Source organism: Bos grunniens, chromosome 9, assembly GCF_055505025.1.
Source record: "Bos grunniens cultivar Pamir isolate PY7600 chromosome 9, Bosgru_T2T1.0, whole genome shotgun sequence".
Taxonomy (NCBI): domain Eukaryota; kingdom Metazoa; phylum Chordata; class Mammalia; order Artiodactyla; family Bovidae; genus Bos; species Bos grunniens.
The window spans coordinates 20292873-20320115 of record NC_141173.1 but is presented as its reverse complement, the minus strand read 5'-3'; the positions used below and the strand labels follow the sequence as shown (position 1 = coordinate 20320115).

General features: G+C 40.3%; 1 long non-coding RNA gene across 1 annotated transcript; it reads left to right on the top strand.

Annotated features, from left to right (window-relative positions):
- Positions 1 to 108: 108 nt before the first annotated feature.
- LOC147365656 (uncharacterized) lies at positions 109 to 27243 on the top strand. Its single transcript, XR_015132636.1, has 2 exons — positions 109 to 269; positions 26851 to 27243. It is a non-coding gene; the product is annotated as an uncharacterized LOC147365656 (long non-coding RNA).

Below are 27243 nucleotides of genomic sequence, written 5' to 3'. Positions count from 1 at the left end.
CAAATAGTGAGAGTGGCTCCCCGCTCCCTCCCCACAAAAGGGTATTAAGGTGTGGGATTCTGTTTTCATTTTCTCTCTTCATCTGCACTGATTTCCAGTTTCCATCACAGGTGTTAAGGCTGCTGAGCGGAGCCACGTGACAGGATGTGAAGCCTCGGCAATGGCTCAGATGAAAACAAAAGCATAAATAAAAGAAGTAGCTGCAGTCTCTGTGGCTGGGGAAGGTGGAGCCTGCAGTGAAGGCTAGCTACCTCCGCAGGAAGACTTGGGTGAGTCAGCACACTGAAGGAAGCTCGTAGTCCCAGGACATGGGGGATTTAGGCAGCCCAAGCAGAGTTGTCTGTTTTGTTCATTCGTTTGTCAGTTAGTTTCCACTCCTCTCTGTTTAAAAGATACACACCACTGCTTCTCCTCACCGTATTTTTAAAACAAGGTCTGCAAATATTCTCTGTTGGGAAGATCCCCTGGAGAAGAAAATAGCAACCCATTCCAGTATTCTTGCCTGGAGAATTCCATGGACAGAGGAGCCTGGTGAGCTACAGTCCATGGGGTCTCAAAAGAGTTGGACACGACTTAGTGACTGAGCACTCGTGCACACGCAGTACATTTTTAGGGGGAAATGCTGGTCAGTGTTTGCTACAGGGTTGTATATATTACACACATATATAGAGAGAGATAAATTTGTAAGTGGCAACTGTCAATCACGCTCTTCCTCTGTGGATGTAGTCATATGCTTAGCCTCAGCAAATATCACGCATCCGCCCAAATTTCCAGGCAAATATTTATCCCATTATTTACAACATTTGTGGAATGTGGAGACCTAAAAATGAGACTGAATAGAAATATTTAATGTAATCCCCCTAATGATAAAGCTCAGAAAAAAATTTAGAGCAACAATGCAAAGGTCAATTTTAATAGCACCAGAAATCTCAGAGTTTCACATTCAGCTGGCACAGACGTTAAAGTCTTCATCGCTATAATTTTTAAATCTTCTTTGAGACTAGAGTGACAGGTTGGTGTCAATATACTGAGAACACTTATGAGATATTAGGGTCTGTCCTATCTAAAATTTTGTAACAGGTAAGTTTGTCTTCTAGGGGCTCAGCCTCGGTTTGGAAGAAATTTTTCCTTGTACCCTTGCAATGTCTTCTGTCTTCAGGATTTATTTATTTATATTTTACTTTTGAAAAACTAATCTTAGAAAAGGAGCTGATAAATTCACTCATGATAAGGTGTAAAAACAACTGGAGATGGACTCTCAGGGGTTATGCCTTAAGCCAACACTAAAACAAATTCTGACAGTGGAATTTTAACCAAAATCATGAAAAGAACCAAATTTTAAACTTAAAATATTAGAAAGGCACTGACAGCTTTGCCCTCAAGCATAAAGAATACCTGTAAATAAAATACCTTGGCTAAGTTCTGTAATTATAAATGAATGTAACCTAAAAATTTGCCATGGTTTAAAATTTTAAAGCCACTTTAAAAAAATCTCTTTTTCCAGTGAGACGCCTGTGACATGTGTGTTCAAATTCATGACAGCAGTATTTATAATAGCAAAAAATCTGCAAACAACATAAATGTCCATCCATAGGCACATGGTAAAATGATTGCAATATAAAGAAATACATCTATGCAATCATTTTTTGGTGATTAAAAATTCTGATAAAATACATGTATAACATGTCACATTTTATCCACTTTTAGGTATATAGTTTAGTAATATGCAACCATTTTAAAACCAAGTTGATCTCTGTGTGCTAGAATGATTAATACCCTCCAATATATATGGTTAAATGGAAAGAGTACAATGCAGAGCAGTATGTGTTGAATGAATCTACTTTGTTTTTAAATTTTGTATTTAAACATTTAAAAATAAATACTATATGGAGAATAAGTTTCACCCATAAACCTACTCCTGAAACTGGCAGTTCTTTTTTTTTTTATTGAAGGATAATTGCTTTACAGAATTTTTTTGCTTTCTGTCAACCTCAACATGGATCAGCCATAAATACACATATATCCCCTCCCTTTTGAACCTCCCTCCTATCTCCCTCCCTACCCCACTCTTCTAGGCTGATACAGAGCCCCTGTTTGAGTTCCCTGAAACATACAGCAAATTTCCACTGGCTGTCTTATTTTACATATGGTAATGTAAGTTTCCATGTTACTCCATATATCTCACCCTCTCCTCACCTCTCCCCATGTCCATAAGTCTATTCTCTATATCTGTTTCTCCATTGCTGCCCTGTAAATAAATTCAGTGCCATTTTTCTAGATTCTGTATATATGCATTAGAATATGATATTTATCTTTTTCTTTCTGACTTACTTCACTCTGTATAATAGGTTCTAGGTTCATCCACCTCATTAGAACTGACTCAAATGTGTTCCTTTTTCTGGCTGAGTAATATTCCATTGTGTATATGTACCACAGCTTCTTTATTTATTCATCTGTGAATGGACATCTAGGTTTTAGCTATTGTAAATAGTGCTTCAATGAACAGTGGGATACATGTGTCCTTTTCAATTTTGGTTTCCTTGGGGTATATGCCTAGGAGTGGGATTGCTTGGTCATATGGCAGTTTTATTCTTAGTTTTTCAAGAAATCTCCATACTGTCTTCCATAGTGGCTGTATCAATAACATTCCCACCTACAGTGCAAGAGCATTCCCTTTTCTCCACACCCTCTCCAGCATTTATTCTTTGTAGACTTTTTGATGATGGCCATTCTGACCATTGTGAGGTGATATCTCATTGAAGTTTTGATTTGCATTTCTCTAACAATGAGCTATGTTGAGATCTTTTCATGTATTTGTTAGTCACCTGTATGTCTTCTTTGAAGAAATGTCTGTTTAGGTCTTTTTCACACTTTTTGATTGTGTTGTTTGTTTTTCTGCCATTGAGTTGTATGAGCTGCTTGTATATTTTGGAAATTAATCCTTTGTCCATTGTTTCATTTGCTATTGTTTTTTCCCATTCTGAGGGTTGTCCTTTCACCCTGCTTACAGTTTCCTTTGCTGTGCAAAAGCTTTAAGTTTAATCAGGTCCCGCTTGTTTACTTTTGTTTTTATTTCTGTTACTCTAGGAGGTACATCTAAGAGGTACGTCATAGAGGATCTTGCTTTGATTTATGTCATCAAGTGTTCTGCCTATGTTTTCCTCTAAGAGTTTTATAGTTTCTGGTCTTACATTTAGGTCTTTAACCCATTTTGAGTTTATCTTTGTGTATGGTGTTAGGAAGTGTTCTAATTTCATTCTTTTACATGTAGCTGTCCAGTTTTCCCAGCACCATTTATTGAAGAGGCTGTCTTTACCCCATTGTATATTCTTGTCTACTTTGTCAAAAATTAGGTACCCATAGGTGCATGGGTTTATTTCTTGGCTTTCTATCTTGTTCCATTGGTCTATATTTCTGTTTTTGTGCCAGTACCATACTGTCTTGATGACAAGCTTTGTAGTATAATCTGAAGTCAGGAAGGTTGATTCCTCCAGTTCCATTCTTCTTTCTCAAGACTGCTTTGGCTATTTGGGGTCTTTTGTGTTTCCATATGAATTGTGAAATTTTTCTTTCTAGTTCTGTGAAAAATGCCATTGGTAATTTGATAGGGATCACACTGAATCTGTGTATTGCATTTGGTAGTATAGTCATTTTCACAATATTGATTCTTCCTACCCAGGAACATGGAATATCCCGCCATCTGTTTATGTCATCTTTGATTTCTTTCATTAGTGTTTTATTTTCTGTGTACAGTTGTTTTGTCTCCTTAGGTAAGTTTATTTCTAGATATTTAATTATTTTTGTTGCAATGGTAAATGGGATTGATTCCTTAATTTCTCTTTCTGACTTTTCATTGTTAGTATATAGAAATGCAAGTGATTTCTGTGTATTGATTTTGTATCCTGAAACTTTGCTAAATTCACTGATTAGTTCTAGTAATTTTCTGATACTATCTATCTTCAGAGTTTTCTATGTAGAGTATCATGTCATCTGCAAACAGTGAGAGCTTTAGTACTTCTTTTCTGATCTGGATTCCTTTTACTTCTTTTTCTTCTCTGATTCCTGTAGCTAGGACTTCCAGACTATGTTGAATAATGGGGAAAGTGGACACCCTTGTCTTTTTCCTGATCTTAGGGGGAATGCTTTCAGTTTTTCACCATTAAGAATAATGTTTGCTGTAGGCTTATCATATATGGCCTTTACTATGTTGAGGTAGGTTCCTTCTATGCCCATTTTTGAAGAATTTTAATCATAAATGGGTGCTGAATTTTGTCAAAGGTTTTTTCTGCTGTATAATCTCTTCAAAAATTTTCTCATACCCTTTCTTTTCCTCAGACCCCTCCAGTGTTCTTGCCCGGAAAATCCCAGGGACGGGGGAGCCTCGTGGGCTGACGTCTATGGGGTCACACAGAGTCGGACACGACTGAAGTGACTTAGCAGCAGCAGCGTTTGACATTGTCCCAGAGGTCTCTGAGACTATCCTCAGTTATTTTCATTCTTTTTACTTTATTCTGCTCTTCAGAAGTTATTTCCACCATTTCATCTTCCAGCTCATGGATTTCATGCTTCTGCTTCAGATATTCTGCTACTGATTCCTTCTAGAGTATTTTTAACTTCAGTAACTATTTTGCTTGTCTCTGTATATTTATTCTTTAATTCTTCTAGATCTTTGTTAATTGATTCTTGCATTTTCTCCGTTTTGTTTTCAAGGTTTTTAATCATCTTTACTATCATTATTCTGAATTCTTTTCCAGGTACTTTGCCTATTTCCTCTTCATTTATTTGGACTTCTGCATTTCTAGTTTGTTCCTTCATTTGTGGAGTATTTCTCTGCCTTTTAATTATTTATTTATATTTTAACTTATTGAGTTTGAGGTCTCCTTTTTCCAGGCTTCAAGGTTGAATTCTTTCTTCCTTTTGGTTTCTGCTCTCCTAAGGTTTGTCCAGTGGTTTGTGTAAGATTTGTATAGGGTGAGATTTGTGCTGAGTTTTGTTTGCTTGTTTGTTTGTTTTTCCTCTGATGGGCAAGGCTGAGTGAGGTGGTAATCCTGCCTGCTGATGATTGGTTGTGTTTTGTTTGTTGTTTAGATGGGGTGTCCTGCACAGGGTGCTACTGGTTGTTGGATGATGCCAGGTCTTGTATTCAAGTGGTTTCCCTTGTGTTAGTTCTCACTATTTGACACACTCCCTAGGGTTAGTTCTCTGGTAGTCTAGGGTCTTGGAGTCAGTGCTCCACCTCCAAAGGCTCAGGGTTTGATCTCGAGTTTTGTGTGGTTCTATATATACTTTTGGAGAAGGCAATGGCACCCCACTCCAGTACTTTTGCCTAGAAAATCCCACGGACAGAGGAGCCTGGTAGGCTGCAGTCCATGGTGTCGCTAGAGTCGGACACGACTGAGCGACTTCACTTCACTTTTCACTTTCATGCATTGGAGAAGGAAATGGCAACCCACTCCAGTGTTCTTGCCTGGAGAATCCCAGGAACAGGAAGCCTGGTTGGCTGCCGTCTATGGGGTCGCACAGAGTCGGACACGACTAAAGCGACGAAGCAGCATATATACTTTTCTGCTTGTCAGGTACTCCTGTCTACTCTCAGCTGGTGTTCTGCATGCACTTCGGTGTCTGAAGGTGTATTCCTGATGTATCTGTGGAGAGAGAGGTACTCCATATCCATCTACTCCTCCGCCATCTTGTTCCCTCCTGAAACTGACAATTCTTAACATTGATCATATTTCCTACAATGAGTGTGTATGTAAAAAAATTCTAAGTACATCTGAGGTCCTTTACTCCTTATCCCTTGCACCTTTCTCACCTCTTCAGAATCATGAGTTTAATCTATTTTTATACCTTTTCATGTATCTATAAGTAACATGAATACATTATTATTGTTTTGTGTGCCCTTTAAAATTTGCTTAAATGTTATGACCTCTTCAACTTGCTTTCTTATTTATCACCCTGAAGCTCGTCTTCTTCATTCAGCAGTTTTTGAGTGTGAATGCCAACGTGCTTTTTGTTTAAAAAGACATATGTGTATGCTTGGTTTTGGAAGACAGCTTCCTGGTAGCACATTTAAGACCCTGTTAATAGCATTCACATTTTGCAAGAAACACTGGAGATCAGTGTGTGTGGGGGGCTGGGGCGGGAATAGGATATTTGCTTTTCATTTTCTATCCTCTGAAGTGTTCAAAATTTTATTATAGTTATTTTTTAGTGAAAATAATTTGTTGAAAGAGGTAAATTTTTTAAAAATTATTGATTTATTGTTGGCTGCACTGGGTCTTCATTGCTGTGTGTGGGCTTTCTCTAGCTGAGGTGAGTGGAGGTTACTCTCTGGTTGTGGTGTGTGGAACTCTCACTTTTGGTGGGCTCTCTTCTTGTGGAGCACAGATTCTAGGCCCCCGGACTTCAGTAGTTGCTGCAAGTGGGGCTCAGTAGCTTTAGCGCTCAGGCTCCAGAGCACAGGTTCAACAGTGGCAGCACACGGGTTAGCTGCTATGAAGCATGGGGAGTCTTCCTGGACCAGAGACTGAACCCATGTCCCCTGCATTGACAAGTAGAGTCTTAACCACTGGACGGCCAGGAAGATCTAAAAGCTGTAAAATTTTGATCCTGTTCATGTGACAAAGGATGTGAACATATCATGGCAGCCTAGATGGGTTAAATGATTTTTCCCCATCCACACACCATGTTTCCATGTGAACTGGGGCTGTCAAGGACACGGTGTATTACAGTGAAAGTGGTAGGACTGTTATAGAAATTATAGGTTCCAGGAGAAAGGAAGCTGGGAGATTACACAGAAGAGGCCACTCAGCTCCCAGCTTGTTGAGTTTGTGAAAAGTGAAGCAAATATGTCTGCTGGAAATGCATTGAATAGGAGCAGAGAAGGTGACCGAAAGGGACACCCAAACAGGTACACATCAGAATGGGAATCCATAGATTGGATTTCATCTATGAAATCTATTTATTTCATCTATTTCATCTGGTTCTGTCAGTAACAACCACAGATTTTGACCAATTCGCTTGACTTTCTCATTGTAGTATTTCTCCTCCATAAAGTGAGAAGATACAGATTTCTTCATTCATTCAATATATGTTTACAGAACCTCTAGGTGCCAGGCAGTGTATTATGTACTAGAAATATAAAAATGAACAAGATGAAATTCTTAGCCTCACCCTAGAGGTTGCCTGACATTCTAAGAGTCCAGCCACCAAAGGCTAAAAATAGGCAGAATGTCAACCATCAGAGGCCCGTGAGTTCTGGCTATTTCCCTGGGAAGACTTGATGGTGCCAAGTCAAAGGCCAGATGACAGGTGAGAGAATAGTTATTCCAAGGGTCTCAGCAGAAGTCCTGGGGCTAAAACAGAAAAAAGTCCCCACTTTTCTTGGGACATGGGGGAACTCAGCTTCAGCTGAGGAACCACAGAATGAATGAGAAGAATCATAGCCGGGCTGATAGAGGGAACCTTGAATGTAAAGGTGTTAGTCACTCAGTTGTGTCCAACCTTTTGTGACCCCATAGACTGTACTCTGCCAGGCTTCTCTGTCCATGGGATTCTCCAGGCAAGAATACTGGAGTGGGTAGCCATTGCCTTCTCCAGAGGAGGAAATGGGAGTGGGGATGCAATAGTGAGTGAGTTGAAGAGGATATCTGATTCTTTTCACTTCAATCAAGTTAAAGGAGAATATGGGATTTATTCTACATCTTACTAGTTTATAGTTTGAGATTCCCTTATATTTCAATGTATGAATTTTAAAATGGCTGACCACAAAAACTGTACCTAAATGGGTCATAGAGGAGACAGAGTCATTTTGGGGGGGAAATTTCCCTTTTCATATTATAATTGCCTATCCAGTGACTGAAGAGATACTGTGAGTCACACAGAGGAGATTCCTATGTGCTGGGAGCTGAGAAGTGGCCTGGGCATTGTCTAGGGTTCTGTCCACCAGAAGTGGAGCCAAAGTTGTGGATGAGAAAACAATAACAACACCAAAGCACTTCCCACCTTGGGATTAAACTTTGAGGCCCATCATTTTAGAAACTAAATCAGTATCTTATAAAATGGGGTTAATGAAGGTTTCCCTGGTGGTTCAGTGGTGGTGGTTCAGTGGTAAAGAGTCTGCCTGCCAATGCAGGAGACGTGGGTTCTAGCCCTGATCTGGGAAGATCCCACGTGCCATGGGGTAACTGAGCCCATGCACCACAACTACTGAGCCTGTGCTCTGGAGCCCTGGAACTTCCACTACTGATCCCACGTGCTGCAACTCCTGAAGCACGTGCACACTCTAGGGCCCGTGCTTTGCAAGAGGAGACGCCACAAAGGCAATGAGAAGTCTGTGCATCAGAACTAGAGAGTAGCCCCTGCTTGCTGCAACTAGAAGAAAGCCTGCACAGCAATGAAGGCCCAGCATAGCAAAAAATAAATATTTTTAAAATGAGGTTAATGATACTTACTTTAGAGAATTACCATGAGAAAGAGTAAATTTTAAGATGTGGACACATGGTATAAACCTTTATAGTTTACAAGCTTTACAAGCATGAGGCTATCATTATTTTTCTTGGAGTTTTGGAAGACATAGGTAGTATATTTCCAGGAATTATTTCATTCCCTGGACTTACAAGGTGTGTCAAAATCCTAGTTGGCTCTCTCTCAAGCCTCATTGGTGGACAGTCACCTTATCTCTTATCTCTTACTCTCATTCCTAGAGAGTAGATTATGTGACCTAGTTTTGTGGAGGTCTGAGGACATTTTGGAGAAGGCAGTGGCACCCCACTCCAGTACTCCTGCCTGGAAAATCCCATGGACAGAGGAGCCTGGTAGGCTGCAGTCCATGGGGTCGCTGAGGGTCGGACACGACTGAGCGACTTCACTTTCACTTTTCACTTTCAAGCATTGGAGAAGGAAATGGCAACCCACTCCAGTGTTCTTGTCTGGAGAATCCCAGGGATGGGGGAGCCTGGTGGGCTGCCGTCTGTGGGGTCACACAGAGTCAGACACGACTGAAGTGACGCAGCAGCAGCAGCAGCAGCAGAGGACATTTAGGAACTTCCCTGGTGGCTCAGATGGTAAAGCATCTGTCTACAATGTGGGAGACCTGCGATCCCTGGGTCTGGAAGTTTCCCTGGAGAAGGAAATGGCAACCCACTCCAGTACTCTGGCCTAGAAAATCCTATGGACAGAAGAGCCTAGTGCAGGCTACTGTCCATGGGGTTGCAAAGAGTCGGACACGACTGAGCGACTTCCAAGAGGGGAATTCAGATGGGTATTTAACTCAGGAAACACAAACATACCAGAATCTTTAAGTCCTTATGGGGTTTGACTCATGATGGCAAATAAGGAATTGAATTATGAGCTCTGACTTTCTTCGATTGTTCTAAGTTATTCCTAATTGTGTCAAATATATTGTCATAAAAATCTAAACTCTAAAAAGATGTTCTCAAAGACTTCTGAGACAATAACGGCAATGATCAAATTTGACTTGCATCTTTTTTTAAATCTTAATATCCTTATAATTTTTGCCACAAAAGATACAGGGCTCAATAGCTACACATTTAGAGAGAGAGAAGTCCAAAGATAAAACACTTTTGCAATTGCATATTCTGTTTTCTGTAAATACAAACAAGAAAAGCAATTTCTTAATGCAATCCAATCAATATCCTCCAAAGACTTTCCAGTGTTCCAATGATGAAATGCTTTCTGCATGCATAACTTAAATTTAACAATTTCTAGTCATTATTTAAATGAGAAACTTGAGTATGTTAACAATTTAGAAAGATATTTACATAAAAAGAAATCATTTCGACTTGATAATTATCTAGTCCATGAGAAAATTATGGGGCACTCCTCTGGGAAATACAGAACAAATGGAAAGAAAAAGAAATAGAATATAATGGAAATTTGGAAAACAAAAAGAGGAAAGCATGTCATTTGAAAAAGGACAAGTTGCTCTGATTAATGCAATAGCTTTCGGCTAGTTTGTGAGAGAGGCTAGTTTATGCCTGTTGGACCCAGGTACCTATTTGGGGGGACAGTTTGAGAACTAAACAATTCCCCCTTGGGATTCTTGAAACTTATGGTGATTTGGGGATAAAGTCAAAGCCCTAAGGTTATTAATGCCAACGTGTAACTGAAAGTGGGGGCTGGGGGGCTGCTGCTCACTGCTCAAAAACCATTAAAGAGACTAGGTTGGTGGAAAGGGAAGTTTGCTTTACTTTGGGTGCCAGCAACTGGGGTGGGGGAAGGGCAGACCCTTGTCCAAAAGCTGACTCCCCACCTTCCCCCGACTCCTGCCCCGACAATCAGTGGGCAAGAGCTTTTATAGGCTGAGGGAGGGGTCTACATGCAGAAAAGGCACAATCAGCTCTGACAGTCATCTTGAAATTGGTCATCAGTGGTCTGACCAGCGACACCTTGATTGTTTTAGGTACAGTTAACCTTCAGTTACAGGGTCAGCTTGTTTCCATTTCTTTGAGGCCAATTCTCAGTATTGAGCTTCCCTGATAGCTCAGTTGGTAAAGAATCTGCCTGAATGCAGGAGACCCTGGTTCGATTCCTGGGTCAGGAAGATCCCCTAGAGAAGGGAAAGGCTATCCACTCCAGGATTCTGGTGCTGGTGTGGCTGTGAGGAGATACCCTACATCCAAAGGCAGAGAAGCCCCAGCAAGATGGGAGGTGCTGGAGCTACGGCTGAGCAGTGCTAGAGCAGCTTTGAGGAGATACCCCACATCAAAGGGCAAAGGAGAAGCCCCAGCAAGATGGTAGAAGGGGTGAAATCACATTTAGAATCAAACCCCACACCTGCCAGAGACACTCAGAGGGCTCAAACAAACCTTGTGCACACCAGGACCGAGAGACCCCACACAGACTGAGACAGAACCATGTCTGAGTGTCTCCTGTGGAGGAACAAGTCAGCAGTGGACTGCCACAGGGACAGGGGCTCTGGGTGCAGCAGACCTGGGTACGGCATAAGCCCTCTTGGAGGAGGTCTCCATTAACCCCACCATTGAGCCACCAGAACTTCCACAGGACTGGGGAAACAGACTCTTTGAGGGCATAAACAGAACCCTGTGCACACTAGGACCCAGGAGAAAGGAGCAGTGACCCCACAAGAGACTACCCAGACTTGCCTGTGGTGTCCAGGAGTCTCCAGCAGGGATGTGGGTTGGCCATGGACTGCTGCAGGGTTGGGAGCACTGAGTGTAGCAGTACATGCATGGAATCTTTTGAAGGAGGTCACCATTATCTTCATTACCTCCACCATAGTCTGGCCCCAGGTAAATAAGAGGGAGGGAACACAGCCCCACTCATCAACAGAAAATTGTATTAAAGATTTACTCAGAATGGCCCCACCCATCAGAACAAGACCCAGTCAGTCAGTCTCTCCCATCAAGAAGCTTCCATAAGCCTCTTAACCTTCTCCATCAGACAGTAACAGAATGAAAACCACAGTCACAGAAAACTAACCAATCTGATCGCATTGGCCACAGCCTTATCTAACTCAATAAAACTGTGAGCCATGCCATGTAGGGCCACCCAAGACAGACAGGTCATGGTGGAGAGTTCTGATAAAAACGTGGTCCACTGGAGAAGGGAATGGCAAACCACTTCAGTATTCTTGCCTTGATAACCCCATGAACAGTATGAAAAGGCAAAAAGATAAGACACCCCCCAGGTCGGTATGTGCCCTATATGCTACTGGAGATTAGTGGAGAAATAACTCCAGAAACAATGAAGAGATGGAGCCAAAGCAACAACAACACCCAGTTGTGGGTGTGACTGGTGATGGAAGTAAAGCCTGATGCTGTAAAGAGCAATATTGCACAGGAACCTGAAATGTTAGGTCCATGAATCACGGCAAATTGGAAGTGGTCAAACAGGAGATGGCAAGTGTGAACATCAACATTTTAGGAAGTGGTGAACTAAAACGGACTGGAATGGGTGAATTTATCTCAGATGACCATTATATCTACTACTGTGGGCAAGAATCCCTTAGAAGAAATGGAGTAGCTATCATAGTCAACAGAGTCCAAAATGCAGTACTTGGATGCAATATCAAAAACGACAGAATGATCTCTGTTCGTTTCCAAGGCAAACCATTCAATATCATAGTAATCCAAATCTATGCCCTGACCAGTAATACTAAAGAAGCTGAAGTTGAACAGTTCTATGAAGACCTACAAGACCTTCTAGAACTAACATCCAAAAAATATGTCCTTTTCATTTTAGGGGACTGGAATGCAAAAGTAGGAAGTCAAGAAACACCTGGAGTAACATTCAAATTTGGCCTTGAAATACAAAATGAAGCAGGACAAAAGCTAATAGAGTTTAGCCAAGAGAACTCACTGGTCATAGCAAACACCCTCTTCCAACAACACAAGAGAAGACTCTACACATGGACATCACCAGATGGTCAATACTGAAATCAGATTGATTGTATTCTTTGCAGCCAAAGATGGAGAAGCTCTATACAGTCAGCAAAAACAAGATGAGGAGCTGACTGTGGCTCAGATCATAAACCCCTTATTGCCAAATTCAGACTTAAATAGAATGAAGTAGGGAAAACCACTAGACCATTCAGGTATGACCTAAATCAAATCCCTTATGATTATACAGTGGAAGTGAGAAATAGATTCAAGGGATTAGATCTGATAGACAGAGTGCCTGAAGAACTATGGATGGAGGTTCGCAACACTGTATAGGAGGCAGGGATCAAGACCATCCCCAAGAAAACAAAATGCAAGAAGGCAAAATGATTGTCTGAAAAGGCCTTACAAATAGCTGTGAAAAGAAGAGAAGAAAAAGGCAAAGGAGAAAAGGAAAGATATACCCATTTGAATGCAGAGTTCCAAAGAATAGCAAGGAGAAATAAGAAAGCCTTCTTCAGTGATCAGTGCAAAGAAATAGAGGAAAACAGTAGAATGGGAAATACTAGAGATCTCTTCAAGAAAATTAGAGATACCAAGGGAACATTTCATGCAAAGATGGGCACAATAAAGGACAGAAATGGTATGGACCTAACAGCAGCAGAAGATATTAAAAAGAGGTGCCAAGAACACACAGAAGAACTATACGAAAAAGATCTTCATTATCCAGATAACCACAATGGTGTGATCACTCACCTAGAGCCAGACATCCTGGAATGCAAAGTTAAGTGGCCCTTAGGAAGCATTACTACGAACAAAGCTAGTGGAGATGATGGAATTCCGGTTGAGCTATTTCAAATCCTAAAAGGTGATGCTATGAAAGTGCTGTACTCAAAATGCCAGTAAATTTGGAACTCAGCAGTAACCACATTACTGGAATAGGTCAGTTTTCAATCCAATCCCAAAGAAAGGCAATACCAAAGAATGCTCACTGTACCGCACAATTGCACTCATCTCACACACTAGTAAAGTAATGCTCAAAATTCTCCAAGCCAGGCTTCAACAGTACATGAACTATCTGGATTTAGAAAAGGCAGAGGAACCAGAGATCAAATTGCCAACATCCGCTGGATCATCGAAAAAGCAAGAGAGTTCCAGAAAAACATCTACTTCTGCTTTATTGACTATGCCAAAGCCTTTGACTGTGTGGATCAGAACAAATTGTGGAAAATTCTGAAAGAGATGGGAATACCAGACCACCTGACCTGCCTCCTGAGAAATCTGTATGCAGGTCAGGAAGCAACAGTTAGAACTGGACGTGGAACAGATTGGTTCCAAATCAGGAAAGGAGTACATCAAGGCTGTATATTGTCACCCTGCTTATTTAACTTATATGTAGAGTACATCATGAGAAATGCTGGAGTAGATGAAGCACAAGCTGGAGTCCAGATTGTTGGGAGAGATATCAATAACCTCAGATACGCAGATGACACCACCCTTATGAAAGAAAGTGAAGAAGAAGTAAAGAGCCTCTTTATGAAAGTGAAAGAGGAGAGTGAAAAAGTTGGTTTAAAACTCAACATTCAGAAAACTAAGATCATGGCATCCAGACCCATAACTTCAAGGCAAATAGATGGGTAAACAGTGGAAAGAGTGAAAGACTTTATTTTGGGGGGCTCCAAAATCACTGCAGATGGTGACTACAGCCATGAAATTAAAAGATGCTTGCTCTTTGGAAGAAAAGCTATGACCAACCTAGACAGCATATTAAAGAACAGAAACATTACTTTGCCAACAAAGTTCTGTCTAGTCAAAGCTATGGTTTTTCCAGTAGTTGTGTATGGATGTGAGAGTTGGACTATAAAGAAAGCTGAGCACCGAAGAATTGATGCTTTTGAACTGTGGGTGTTAGAGAAGACTCTTGAGAGTCCCTTGGACTGCACGGAGATCCAACCAGTCCATCCTAAAGGAAATCAGTCCTGAATATTCATTGGAAGGACTGATACTGAAGCTAAATCTCCAATACTTTGGCCACCTGATGTGAAGAACTGACTCACTAGAAAAGACTCTGATGCTGGGAAAGATTGAAGGTGGGAGGAGAAGGGGATGACTGAAGGTGATATGGTTGGATGGCATCACTGACTCGATGGACATGAGTTTGAGCAAGATTGGTGTTGGACAGGGAAGTTGGTGATGGACAGGGAAGCCTGGTGTGCTGCAGTTCATGGGGTCACAAAGAGTTGGACACGACTGAGCGACTGAACTGAAATGAACTCTAAACAACTTCCCAGGTGTCATAACTCAGCTCTGGGGCCTCAGTTACAGGCACAGGCTTGAAACTTTGGGGACAGCCTTGTCCCCCCTCCATCACGCTGTACCACTGTGTGACCTCTCTGTCTCTCATTTAGCAACAACTTGGTTAGTGCATGCCATCAAGCCCAATGGCCAAGCAAACACTCATTCAGGAAACAAGCAGCCAGTTTCCCTTTTAAAAATAAGACTGCAGATCTTAAAAGTCATTCTCTAGGCTGGAGAATCATTAGAGACTTGTGTTGTAAAAAGACAGGTGCCGTATCCCCCCCAGTGCATACGGTGAGGCAGTACATTACCTGTGGAGAATTTACAAACAATAGTAAACTGAATCTGAAGAATCTGAAAAAGAAGGATATATATATGTGTATAAATGAATCACTTAGCTGTACCCCTGAAACTAACACAATGCTGTAAATACACTGTACTCCAAAATAAAACAAAAATTAAATTTAAAAAATTTAAAAAACAGCAATAAACTATCAGTCGCAATGATTTTGATCATCACCATATATCACCAATTCTAAACATTAGTGACAAAATATTTCTCTGTGTAAGTATCTTTTGTTGGTCTAAGTTCTAAACAATTATTGGTGTTTGTGTGCCTCAAATGAATATATTTTTATTGCTTTTTTTTTTTTTTCCACCCCTGGCATATGAGATCTCAGTTCCCCAAACAAGGATTGAACCCATGCCCTCTGTAGGGGAAGCATGGTATTTTTTTCACCCCACTTATTTGTATTTTTATCCATCTGTTCAAAAAATAATTGAACAACTACTATCCGCTAAGCACTAAGGATTCACAAATAAGTGAAGATTATCCTTATGTACAAGGATCTTACTACAGAACATCTCGTCTTAAATATTTACTTTTCTGCTGAGATACATGATTGATGACACATATAGGATACATTCCTGTGACTGATGTACAATTACAAGCTGCCAGCTATCATTATTTCCTTCTTCACAATATAAGAGTTTACATGAGAATGTAAGCGACTGAAGTGTTATTTTAAAGGTTAATCTTGAACCCATACTGATTTGTCTACTCAAAAATATCAGTATCATAATTACAATAAGTAGCAATATTCTTCACATATACCTCAGAAATGATTATGACATAGAAGAGTTGATAATCAGTTCAGTTCAGTTCAGTCACTCAGTCGTGTCCGACTCTTTGCAACCCCATGAATTGCATCACGCCAGGCCTCCCTGCCCATCACCAACTCCCGGAGTTCACTCAAACTCACATCCATCGAGTCGGTGATGCCATCCAGCCATCTCATCCTCTGTTGTCCCTTTCTCCTCCTGCCCCCAATCCCTCCCAGCATCAGAGTCTTTTCCAATGAGTCAACTCTTCGCATGAGGTGGCCAAAGTACTGAAGTTTCAGCTTTAGCATCAGTCCTTCCAAAGAACACCCAGGACTGATCTCCTTTAGGATAGACTGGTTGGGTCTCCTTGCAGTCCAAGGGACTCTCAAGAGTCTTCTCCAACACCACACTTCAAAAGCATCGATTTTTCAGCACTCAGCTTTCTTCACAGTCCAACTCTCACATCCATACATGACCACTGGAAAAACCATAGCCTTGACTAGATGGACCTTTGTTGGCAAAGTAATGTCTCTGCTTTTCAATATGCTATCTAGGTTGGTCATAACTTTCCTTCCAAGGAGTAAGCGTCTTTTAATTTCATGGCTGTAATCACCATCTGCAGTGATTTTGGAGCCACCTCAAAATAAAGTCTGACACTGTTTCCACTGTTTCCCCATCTATTTCCCATGAAGTGATGGGACCGGACGCCATGATCTTCAGTTTCTGAATGTTGAACCTTAAGCCAACTTTTTCACTCTCCACTTTCACTTTCATCAAGAGGGTTTTGAGTTCCTCTTCACTTTCTGCCATAAGGGTGGTGTCATCTGCATATCTGAGGTTATTGAGATTTCTCCCGGCAATCTTGATTCCAACTTGCGGTTCTTCCAGCCCAGCGTTTCTCATGATGTACTCTGCATATAAGTTAAATAAACAGGGTGACAATATACAGCCTTGACGAACTCCTTTTCCTATTTGGAACCAGTCTGTTGTTCCATGTCCAGTTCTAACTGTTGCTTCCTGACCTGCATACAAATTTCTCAAGAGGCAGATCAGGTGGTCTGGTATTCCCATCTCTTTCAGAATTTTCCACAGTTTCTTGTGATCCACACAGTCAAAGGCTTTAGGTCCTTATCAGTTATCTATTTTATATATACTGGGTTGTAGATGTCAATCCCAAACTTCCAATTTATCCCTCCTCCTCTTTCCTCTCAGTGAACCGTATGTTTGTTTTCTATACCTATAACTCTATTTCCGTTTTGTAGATAAGTTCACTTGTACCCCTCTTTTAGATTCCACATATAATGATATCATATGTATTTGTTTTTCTTTGTCTGACTTACCACACTCAGTAAGACAATCTCTAGGTCTATCCGTGTGGCTGCAAATGGCATAATTTTGTTCTTTTTCATGGTTGAGTAATATTCCATTCTATAGAAATACTACATCTTCTTTACCCATTCCTCTGTTGATGCATGTTTAGATTGTTTCATGTCTTGGTTCAGTGACATATGTTATCTTTTGGGATCCAAAATTACTTCAGATGGTGACTGCAGCCATGAAATTAAAAGACATTTGCTCCTTGGAAGGAAAATTACAACAAACCTAGACAGCATATTAAAAAGCAGAGTCATCACTTTGCCAACAAAAGTCCACATAGTTAAAGCTCTGATTTACTCCAGTAGTCATGTATAGATGAGCGTTGGACCATTAAGAAAGCTGAGTGGCAAAGAATTGATGCTTTCAAATTGTGGTGCTGGAGAAGACTTTAGAATCCCTTGGACAGCAATAAGATCAAAGCAGTCAATCCTAAAGGAAGTCAGTCCTGAGTATTCATTGGAAGGACTGATGCTGATGCTGAAGCTCCAGTATTTTGGCCACCTGATGCAAAGAGCTGACTCACTGGAAAAGACACTGATGCTGGAAAAGAGCGAGGGCAGAAGTGGGCAACAGAGGATGAGATGGTTGGATGGCATCAGTGACAATGGAAATGAGTTTGAGGAAACTCCAGGAGATAGTGAAGGACAGGGAGTCCTGGTGCTGCAGTCTGTGGGATCGCAAAGAGTCAGACATGACTTACTGTCTGAACAACAGCAACGTCTTGGCTACTGTAAATAGTGCAGCAATGAGCTTTGGGGTGTATGTATCTTTTCCAATTATGGTTTTCTCCAGATAAATGCTCAGAAGTGGAATTGCTGGACCATATGATAACTCTTCTTAGTTTTTGAAGGAACCTCCATACTGTTTCCATAGTGGCTGTACCAATTTACATCCCCACCAACACCGTAACAGGGCTTCCCTTTTTCCACATCCTCTCCAGCATTTATTATATGTAGGCTTTTTAATGATGGCCATTCTGACCAGTATGAGGTGATACCATATTATAATTTTTATTTGCATTTTTCTAACAATTAGTGATGTTGAGCGTATTTTCATGTCTTTTTTAGCCACTGTATGTCTTCTTTGGATAAATATTTAGATCTTCCACTCACTTTTTGATTGGGTTGTTTGTCTGTTTTTTTTATTGAGCTACATGAGGTTTTTGTATATTTTGGAGATTAATCTCTTGTTAGTTGCTTTATTTGCAAATATTTTCTCCTATTCTGAGGGTTGTCTTTTCATTTTGTTTATGGTTTCTTTTCCTGTGCAAAGGCTTTTAAGTTTAATTAAAACTTAATTAAATTCGTGCCCTCAAACCTGTGCCCTCTGCCGTGGAAGTGCAGATTCTTAACTAGTGGACTACCAAAGAAGTCTCTATTGTTTATCTCTTAATAAATATTTATTCTATGTGGAAGTTAATTTGAGGAACTCCCCATTAATCAGCTGGCTCTCAACACACAAGAATGCTATTACTTGCATTCCTTCCAAGAGTAAGTTCAATGTTTTTTAAGGTTCAGTTTGGTCATAACCACTATGTTTCTCCATATTCCTTCTTTCCAGCTGAATCCTTCTTTCAGTGACTCAAAGTTAAATAATAGCAGTTTGGGGTTAATATAGACACACTACCATATATAAGGTAAATAATGAACAAGGATCTACTGTATAACACAGGGAACTATACTCAATATTTGTAATAAAATTTATAATTTGTAGTAATAATAATAAGAGAAAAGAATCTGAAAAGAAGATATAGATGTATATATAACTGAATCACTTTTTTGTACACCTGAAACTAACACAACATTGTAAATCAACTAAACTTCAATTTTAAAGAAGCAAAAAGAAGAAAGAAATTTTAATTCTCTAATTTTAAAGAAACAAATAATGATAGCATAGCAAATGTGAAGAGAAAGAAACAGAACTAAAGAACTTCAATTCTGTTACTTTATGCAGCCACTTAGAGTTTTTATTTTGTTTGAAATGTATAAGAGTAGAACTGCAAACTGAGGTATAATAAGTCTGGTTGGTTTGTGTAAATTTCAGTTTGTACAGGTAATATTTTACTGAATTTGATTGCTATCTTTAAAGAGTTGAAATATAGTCTTTTAAAATTGCTAACTAAGGAATGAATCAAGAAAATAAAACATTAAATCAATGGTACTGATGTAGGAGATAGATGGGCTCCAGGTTACATATAAATACAAATAACTGGTCTCCGGTTTGTATTTCATGGGGCATGAGGAAGTGGGCTTCAGGCTGGATGCCTACAACTGTTAGCATTTTCTGAGACAAGAGATAGTTGGGCTCCTGTTAAAGCATTTACAATCAGCCTCCTGCTTGCCCTCTGAAATGGAAGTAACAATAGAAGCAGGTTACATAGCCAGTGTATGTCTCTTGTAAATACCTTCAGTAATCATCATGGCAATAGTTAAGGTAATATTCTTGGGAAGGACAAAGAGGGGCAAAACCCTGTTTGAGTTAAGAGTTAAGGGATCTCCACTCCCCCTTTTTTTAGGACAAGGGAGACACTACACATGGACAGAAAAGACTCCTTTTGGGTCAAAAGTCAAGGAGTAACTCCAGGCCATAGCGAGTCTTGCTCCTCCCAGAAGCCTTCACTTTGAGATCCATCTTGGCTGAGGGATGTGGGCACACCCAGGGGAGGGTCCCAGGGTAGGTCAGGTGTATAAAAAGAAACCAGATAATTGGCCTGATGGAAGAAAAAGACCCAGAAGAGCTGACCTATACAAGTGATTTAACTGCCTCTTTACTGTGCTCCTCCTCATGAGGGGGCCACCCGCAGCCTTTCTCTCCAGGTGTGCATCTTTGCCTTGCTTCTGTCTTAACTAGACAAACTATTTCTCTATGTGCTCTTCCACTTCTTGTGCTGTGTCTCTAATAATAAACTCTGTACCTACATTTACAATTTCTGTCTCCATGATAAATGCATTTTTCACTGGAGGCAAAGATCCAGGAAAAAATAGCTTCCAGCCTCTAGCCCTTGCTGGTCCAGTGGCTAGGATTCCTGGTTCTCATCCAGGCTACCCAGGTTTAATTTCTGGTCAGAGAATTAAAATCTCACTTCATGTCACCTCACTTCATGTCTCAGCTCACTGCTGCCTCGCTGAGATCAGTACCACTTAATAGAGGCAGATATTTTAAAAGCACAATGCTTAGGAATCATTTCTGCTACTACTCTCCATGTTTCATACACTAATCAAACTTGCAAAGTGGTCAGATAGATCCATATTGAAGACGGAAAAGTTGAAATAAAAGAGTCACTTTTGGGTTCATCTGCTACTTCTGGAAAACTCATTATTGAACCCACAGAAGAGATGCTGAAACAACTGAATGGTGACAAGGCTGAAACTATGACAGATACTTACAGTGGTGTCAGGCGTCGATCAAAAAACTACTCCCAATCCTGTGTGTCTTATGTAAAGCACACTTTTGCAGAGTTCTCTTCTTTTGAAAGTGTCATGGTTCTTCTTGAACTTTGGAAAATATTTATTCATTCATTCAGTTTCCCCCTCACTGGTGGAAAACACTGCAGAGTATGTGTTGAACAGTCAAAAGACCTTCCTAGACTAAATGTCACACCCATTATGGATCTATATAGTCAAAACAAGTTTGAAAAATTGATTTCAATCTTCAAAGTACAATACAATCCAAAAGAAAATGTGGACGCAAGAGAATTAGCTTACATTTCCTCTCTGTTTCATGCAGTGTTTTTTTCTGAGTTACCTTTTTTTCTAATGTAAAGTGTTAGATGAAGTTAAGCAGACCTCAAAATATTTGCAAACAGCTCAAATCAACCTTGAGTACAATATAGTGAAACAGCAAGTTTTAAAATGATTGCTTGAAGATCAACACCCAAAAATTCTGACGAAGGCTGTAATTATACCACATTACATTGAAAGGAACAAAAGTCAACCAACATGTTATCAAAGTGAAAACATCTGAACTAGAGCAGAAGCAGAAAGAAATCATACCTGAATTACAAAAATCAGCTATCATAGAGGCAACTGTCGTTAGGCACTGGAATATTTTTTTTAAAAATGGGTAAACAAGCCTCATCAGAATCTTTTTCCATCCTTCGATGCTCTAACTCAGCACCCCTTCCTATACGGGGTAAGCTGGTATAGAAACCTTTATCCCCACGTGTCTCTGTAAAGTACTCACACATGTGTAATACATTTTTGTCCTGTTAATATGTCTGTTAAATTTTGTCCTGTTAAATTGCCAATTAATTCGTGGGCCCCTGACCATACAGTTCTAAGGTGGTAGAGAAAAAGTTTTCCTTCCCAATAAGATACAAGAAAATGGATGTTTACATAGAAAAAAAATTAAAATTTAAAGAAGAATGCCAAGAGGAATAGCAAGAGATGCTAGTCTCACATTACTAGAATATATTAAAAACAGCTAGAAAGGTCTGTCTAGTCAAAGACATGGTTTTTCCAGTAGTAATGTACAGATGTGAGAGTCGGACCATAAAGAAGGTTGAGTGCCAGAGAACTGATGCTTTCAAATTATGGGGCTGAAGAAGACTCTTTTGCGAGTCCCCTGGACAGCAATAAGATCAATCAGTTAATCCTAACAGAAATCAACCGTGAATATTCATTGGAAGGACTGATGCTGAAGCTGAAGCTCCAATACTTTGGCCACCTGGCACAAAGAGCCGACTCATTGGAAAAGACCCTAATGCTGGGGAAAACTGAGGGCAGGAGGAGCAGGGTTTGACAGAGGATGAGATGGTTGGATGGCATCACCGACTCAATGGACACTAATTTGAACAAACTCCAGGAGATGGTGAAGGACAGGGAAGCCTAGTTTGCTGCAGTCCATGGGGTCGCTAAGAGTTGGACATGACTGAGCAACTGGATAACAACAAAGGATTGAACCACCTCATTGTCTACCAAGAACTGGACTTTTGTTCTAAAGTGAGGGATCAAATAGCCTCTCTGATTTTTTCAGAAGAAAGAAAAATCTGCAAGTTTGTATGAAAAAAGATAACAATATATGTTGAATTTACTAACTGAAGATATTTTAATGAAAAGGTTTTTGATGGAGACGTCTGGGGAGTATGTGATTTCCTCAGTTCTGTCTCACCACAGCAAAAAATTTGAAGTGATGGATGGACCAGTGCTACAGCTCGGTATTATAGCTTAACTTTATTTGGAACGCAAAGGAAAATACATCCTTGAGGCATGAGGGCGGGCTGACACAGAAGAAGAGAAGAGAGACAGAGGGGCTCAATTTTTGGCTCTTCTTTTTATGTGTTTTTTCTCCTCACCCTGAGCTTACCCTATGTAAACTGGGGGCTCACCTGAGGTTCCCCTCTGGTCCTTGGACTTTCCTTTGTTCTATTTTTGTGGGCTTTTTCCTTTCTTTGTCTTTTAGCCACTGCTATTTTGGACTCCTTTTTCCTATTGTAGCTACCTAACAGAGACATTTGAAAGCTGCCAGAATTGAGTCCAAAGAAACAATGACATGCTCAGTACTGCAATTTTTGGAATTTATTTTGAAATGCAAATTTTATAAATCTCTGCCAAACTTACCCTTTGCTTAAGACTTTTCACTGTTATTTGTATATGTAATGCATCATGCGAAAAAATCTTTTGAAATTAAAATGAATAGAAAGTAGTTTTTCAACCGACCATGAGGGAAGATAGATGGACAAAGGCAGCAAAATATGAATATGTGAAGAAGATCCATTTTGAAAACATTAAGGCTTGAAAATAGAAATTGTAATATTATTCATTACTGTGCTAGGCCAATATGAAGGAATATATTTTTCCTTTTTTCAGGAAATGTATTAATATAATTAAAATATATTTTAATTATTTAAATAAGCTATTATTTTTTATCTTTTTCTGCAATATTTTGTTAATTTTTTGTTTTATTTTATTTTTCTGGCATGATCGTAGTTACAGAAATTAACAACACACTTTTCACTGTTTGCATTTCTTTTCTGTCCATTTTTATGTACTTGTTTCAGCCTGTGATAATTACTGAAATAATTTTATGATGGAGGGTATGAAGATACTCTCAAATACCTTAGGGGACCTCTAGATGTACCACTGCTTGAGCCCCCTCCTCAGTTTCCCCCCACAAACTTGCCTCCCACCCAGCCTCTCCTTCTCCCTCTGGGCCATCTCATCTCCATCATAGAGGAGAGGCTGAGGTTGAAATGCAGGCTTTGTGCCATTAAGGACAATCAGCAAACCACAACCCCACCTCCAACATGCCTAATCATTCTTTGAGCTAGAATGTTGGGTACTTAGTACCATTTATTCTCAGAATTGCTGTTCTTTTCAATTTTGGAAAACAGGAAAGATTTTTATCAGCCCTCACACTACCTACCACACATTTTAAAACAAGTAGGAGATCAGTTCTTGAATCAATTTCTTCTACTGAACTTGATTGTACCAGATTGGCATTATTTAATATGAATATAAAGTAATTTTAGTTTAATGGGATAACTTTGAGACTTTCCTTAATAATCTTTTTCTTAAATTCTCACCTTTAAGTATCTGTCACTTAGACTTGTTCAGTTCAGTCGCTCAGTTGTGTCCGACTTGTTGTGACCCCATGGACTGCAGCACACCAGGCCTCCCTGTCCATCACCAACTCCCAGAACTTACTCAAACTCATGTCCATTGAGTCAGTGATGTCATCCAACCATCTCATCCACTGTTGTCCCCTTCTCCTCTCACCTTTAATCTTTCCCAGCATCAGAGTCTTTTCTAGTGAGTCAGTTGTTCGCATCAGGTGTTCAGAGTATTGGAGTTTCATCTTCAGCATCAGTCCTTCCAATGAATATTCAGGACTGATTTCCTTTAGGATAGACTGGTTGGATGTCCTTGCAGTCCAAGAGACTCTCAAGAGTCTTCTCCAACACCACAGTTCAAAAGCATCAGTTCTTTAGCATTCAGCTTTCTTTATACTCCAACTCTCACATCCATACATGACTACTGGAAAAACTATAGCTTTGACTAGACAGACCTTTGTTGGCAAAGTAATGTCTGCTTTTTAATATGCCATCCAGGTTGGTCATAGTTTTTCTTCCAAGGAGCAAGCGTCTTTTAATTTCAAGGCTGCAGTCATCATCTGCAGTGATTTTGGAGTCCCCCAAAATAAAGTCTGTAACTGTTTTCACTGTTTCTACTGTTTCCCCATCTATTTGCTGTGAAGTGATGGGACAAGATGCCTTGATCTTAGTTTTCTGAATGTTGAGTTTTAAGCCAACATTTTCACTCTCCTCTTTCACTTTCATCAAGAGGCTCTTAAGTTCTTCTTCAGTTTCTGCCATAAGGGTGGTATCATCTGCATATCTGAGGTTATTGATGTTTCTCCCGGCAATCTTGATTCCAGCCTGTGCTTCATCCAGCCTGGCATTTCACGTGATGTACTCTGCATATAAATTAAATAAGCAGGGTTGTCATGGTCCAGGCACAGGTTGGAAAAGAATTTCCAGACATGAGACAGAATGAGAGGGAAATAAAGTTTATTAGAGTGGGAGATGCTGTTAGAACAGCGGCCCAGCTCAAGGGAGAACTGACGTTGAACAGAGTATTCTAGTCCACTATTATACCCAGGGTACAAGGAGTGGGATAGAGGTCTTGCATGTCATTTGCTGATTGAATGAGGCACATATACTGGGTGGGTGGGCGTGGAGAGTAAGGCAAATACCTTCTCCCTATAGGGTAGGAGGGGAGACAGGTTATACTGTTCAGGAGGACCTGAAATCCATTAATAGTTACAACATGGGGGAGGGAAGGATGATAAGGGTCTGGTTTTTCCATTTCTGCACTCCAAGACCCTCCTTGGTTTTATCTGCTCATTCGTCCTTGGGTCACCACAAGGGTGACAATATACAGCCTTGATGGACTCCTTTCCTAATTTGGAACCAGGCTGCTGTTCGATGTCCAGTTCTAACTGTTGCTTCTTGACCTGAATACACATTTCTCAGGAGGCAGGTCAGGTGGTCTGGTATTCCCATCTCTTTAAGAGTTTTCCACAAATATTTTTCACAAAATAGAACAGTAGAAACATTTAAAATATGTGATCATACTCCTTTAATGCACAGGAGAAAAAATCAGAATTCCGTTCTTTGCAGCTGCTGCAATACTGACAGGATCTTTCGGTAATGGATACTTTGTTTTTATTCCCAGTTGAGAAAGACAAAAATGGTTCTGATAGCATAGTCAGTTATTTTGCAAAGATGTGTACTTATTAGATTAAGTTTAAAATTTTGAGACTATGTTACAAAAATCCTCTCTGCAATTGTTCAGAGCTGCTATCAGGCAAGTCATCTGGTTTCTTATTTGCCTTTGCTTCTCCTCCAGGCTACAAGAATGAGAGTTTGAGGGCAACTTATCTGTGTGGTTCCCTCCTGGGGAGAAGTCATCAGTGCAGGACTGACCGAACATGAGCAGTGAGGCTGTGTTCCTTGGAGGATGAGCCAGAAGGCTGGGCAAACGGAAGAGGGCTTTTGTTTGTTTTTCTTCCTGTTACCGGTTGGCGATTTAGGATCTTGAGATCAGTGTGTATTTGACCTTTCTCTGTGTAACAAAGCCCTTCAGGCACAGCCCTTGGAGTAACATTGCAGAAAGGGAAAGAGAAAAACAAGATCATGAAGCTTGTGTGTCTCTCACTTTGAAAGGGTGTTTATACTTTGTTTAGTGACTTCTCTACAATATACACTGCACGTAAGGACAAAGGTTTTTGAACCTCTGTTCTCCATTTACTGAGAATATTGGTTCTGGTTCACTGACACAGCGGCAGGAAAGTTGCTAAAATGAATTCAGTCAACATAATTGATGGCTTCCTGAGAAAAGTTTTAAAATCATGCATCTTTTATCTTTTAACGAGAGGCTATCTAGATCTGATTTTTTTTAAAGTCCAAAAATGTTTAAAGACTGAGACTTAAAAGGAAAAAAGCTTAATCATAATGGTCACAGTATGGTCTCCATCTATACAATAAGGTTACTTAATTGGGCCACACTACCAGCATTAGGAAATTTCCTTTTTATCATTCTTTGAAATGGCAATACTTCAATAAAATACACTGGGACCTGAAATAAATATTTTCCCAAGTAATTAAGTTTGGCTTCCTGTCCTGTAAGTCCCAGACCACTTGGGTCGGGTGCCTAAAAACCTTTTTGAAATGCCTGTAGTGTATGCCCATTGTAAGAAAAACAGCTGTGAAACTGATATTTGGCAAAACTAATACAGTTATGTAAAGTTTAAAAATAAAATAAAATTTAAAAAAAAAAAAGAGAATTCCTGTGGACGAGGAGCCTGGTGGGCTGCTGTCCATGGGGTCGCACAGAGTCGGACACGACTGAAGCAACTTAGCATGCATGAATGCATTGGAGAAGGAAATGGCAGCCCACTCCAGTATTCTTGCCTGGAGAATCCCAGGGACAGGGGAGCCTGGTGGGCTGCCATCTATGGAGTCTCGCAGAGTCGGACACAACTGTCGTGACTTAGTAGCAGCAGCAGCAGCAGAAAAAAAATACTAGTTGTGTGAGTCTTACTAATGTATGGTTAATGAAGTTGACTGAGCCCGCAACTGGATTTTGTCTTCTCAACAAACTTGCCAATCCCATTCTTCTCAAAACACAGGGCTAGGATGAGCTAATTAATCCTCATGGTTTTCTACGTTGGCAACTATATTGATCAAAATATGTCCTTGTCTATGCAGGGCAACTCTTTCCTCGGAGTTGATAAAGAAACACACAGAGGAGGTGGCTAATGGCTCAGTGGTAAAGAATCCACCTGCCAATACAGGAGGCGTGGGTTCTATCCCTCGTCCAGAAAGAGCCTACATGCCACGAAGCAACTGAGCCCGTGCACCTCAACTACTGAGCCTGTGCTCTAGAGCCTGGGAGCCGTAACTACTGAAGCGCACATGCCCTAGAGCCTGTGCTCCACAATAAGAGAAGCCAGTGCAATGAGAAGCCCTCGCACCTCAAAGAAGAGTAGCCCCTGCTCGCTGCAACCAGGGAAAAGCCCGCACAACAACGAAGACCCAGCACAGCCACAACAAAGCTAAATAAATAATAAACACTTTTTTAATAAATTAATTAATAAACAC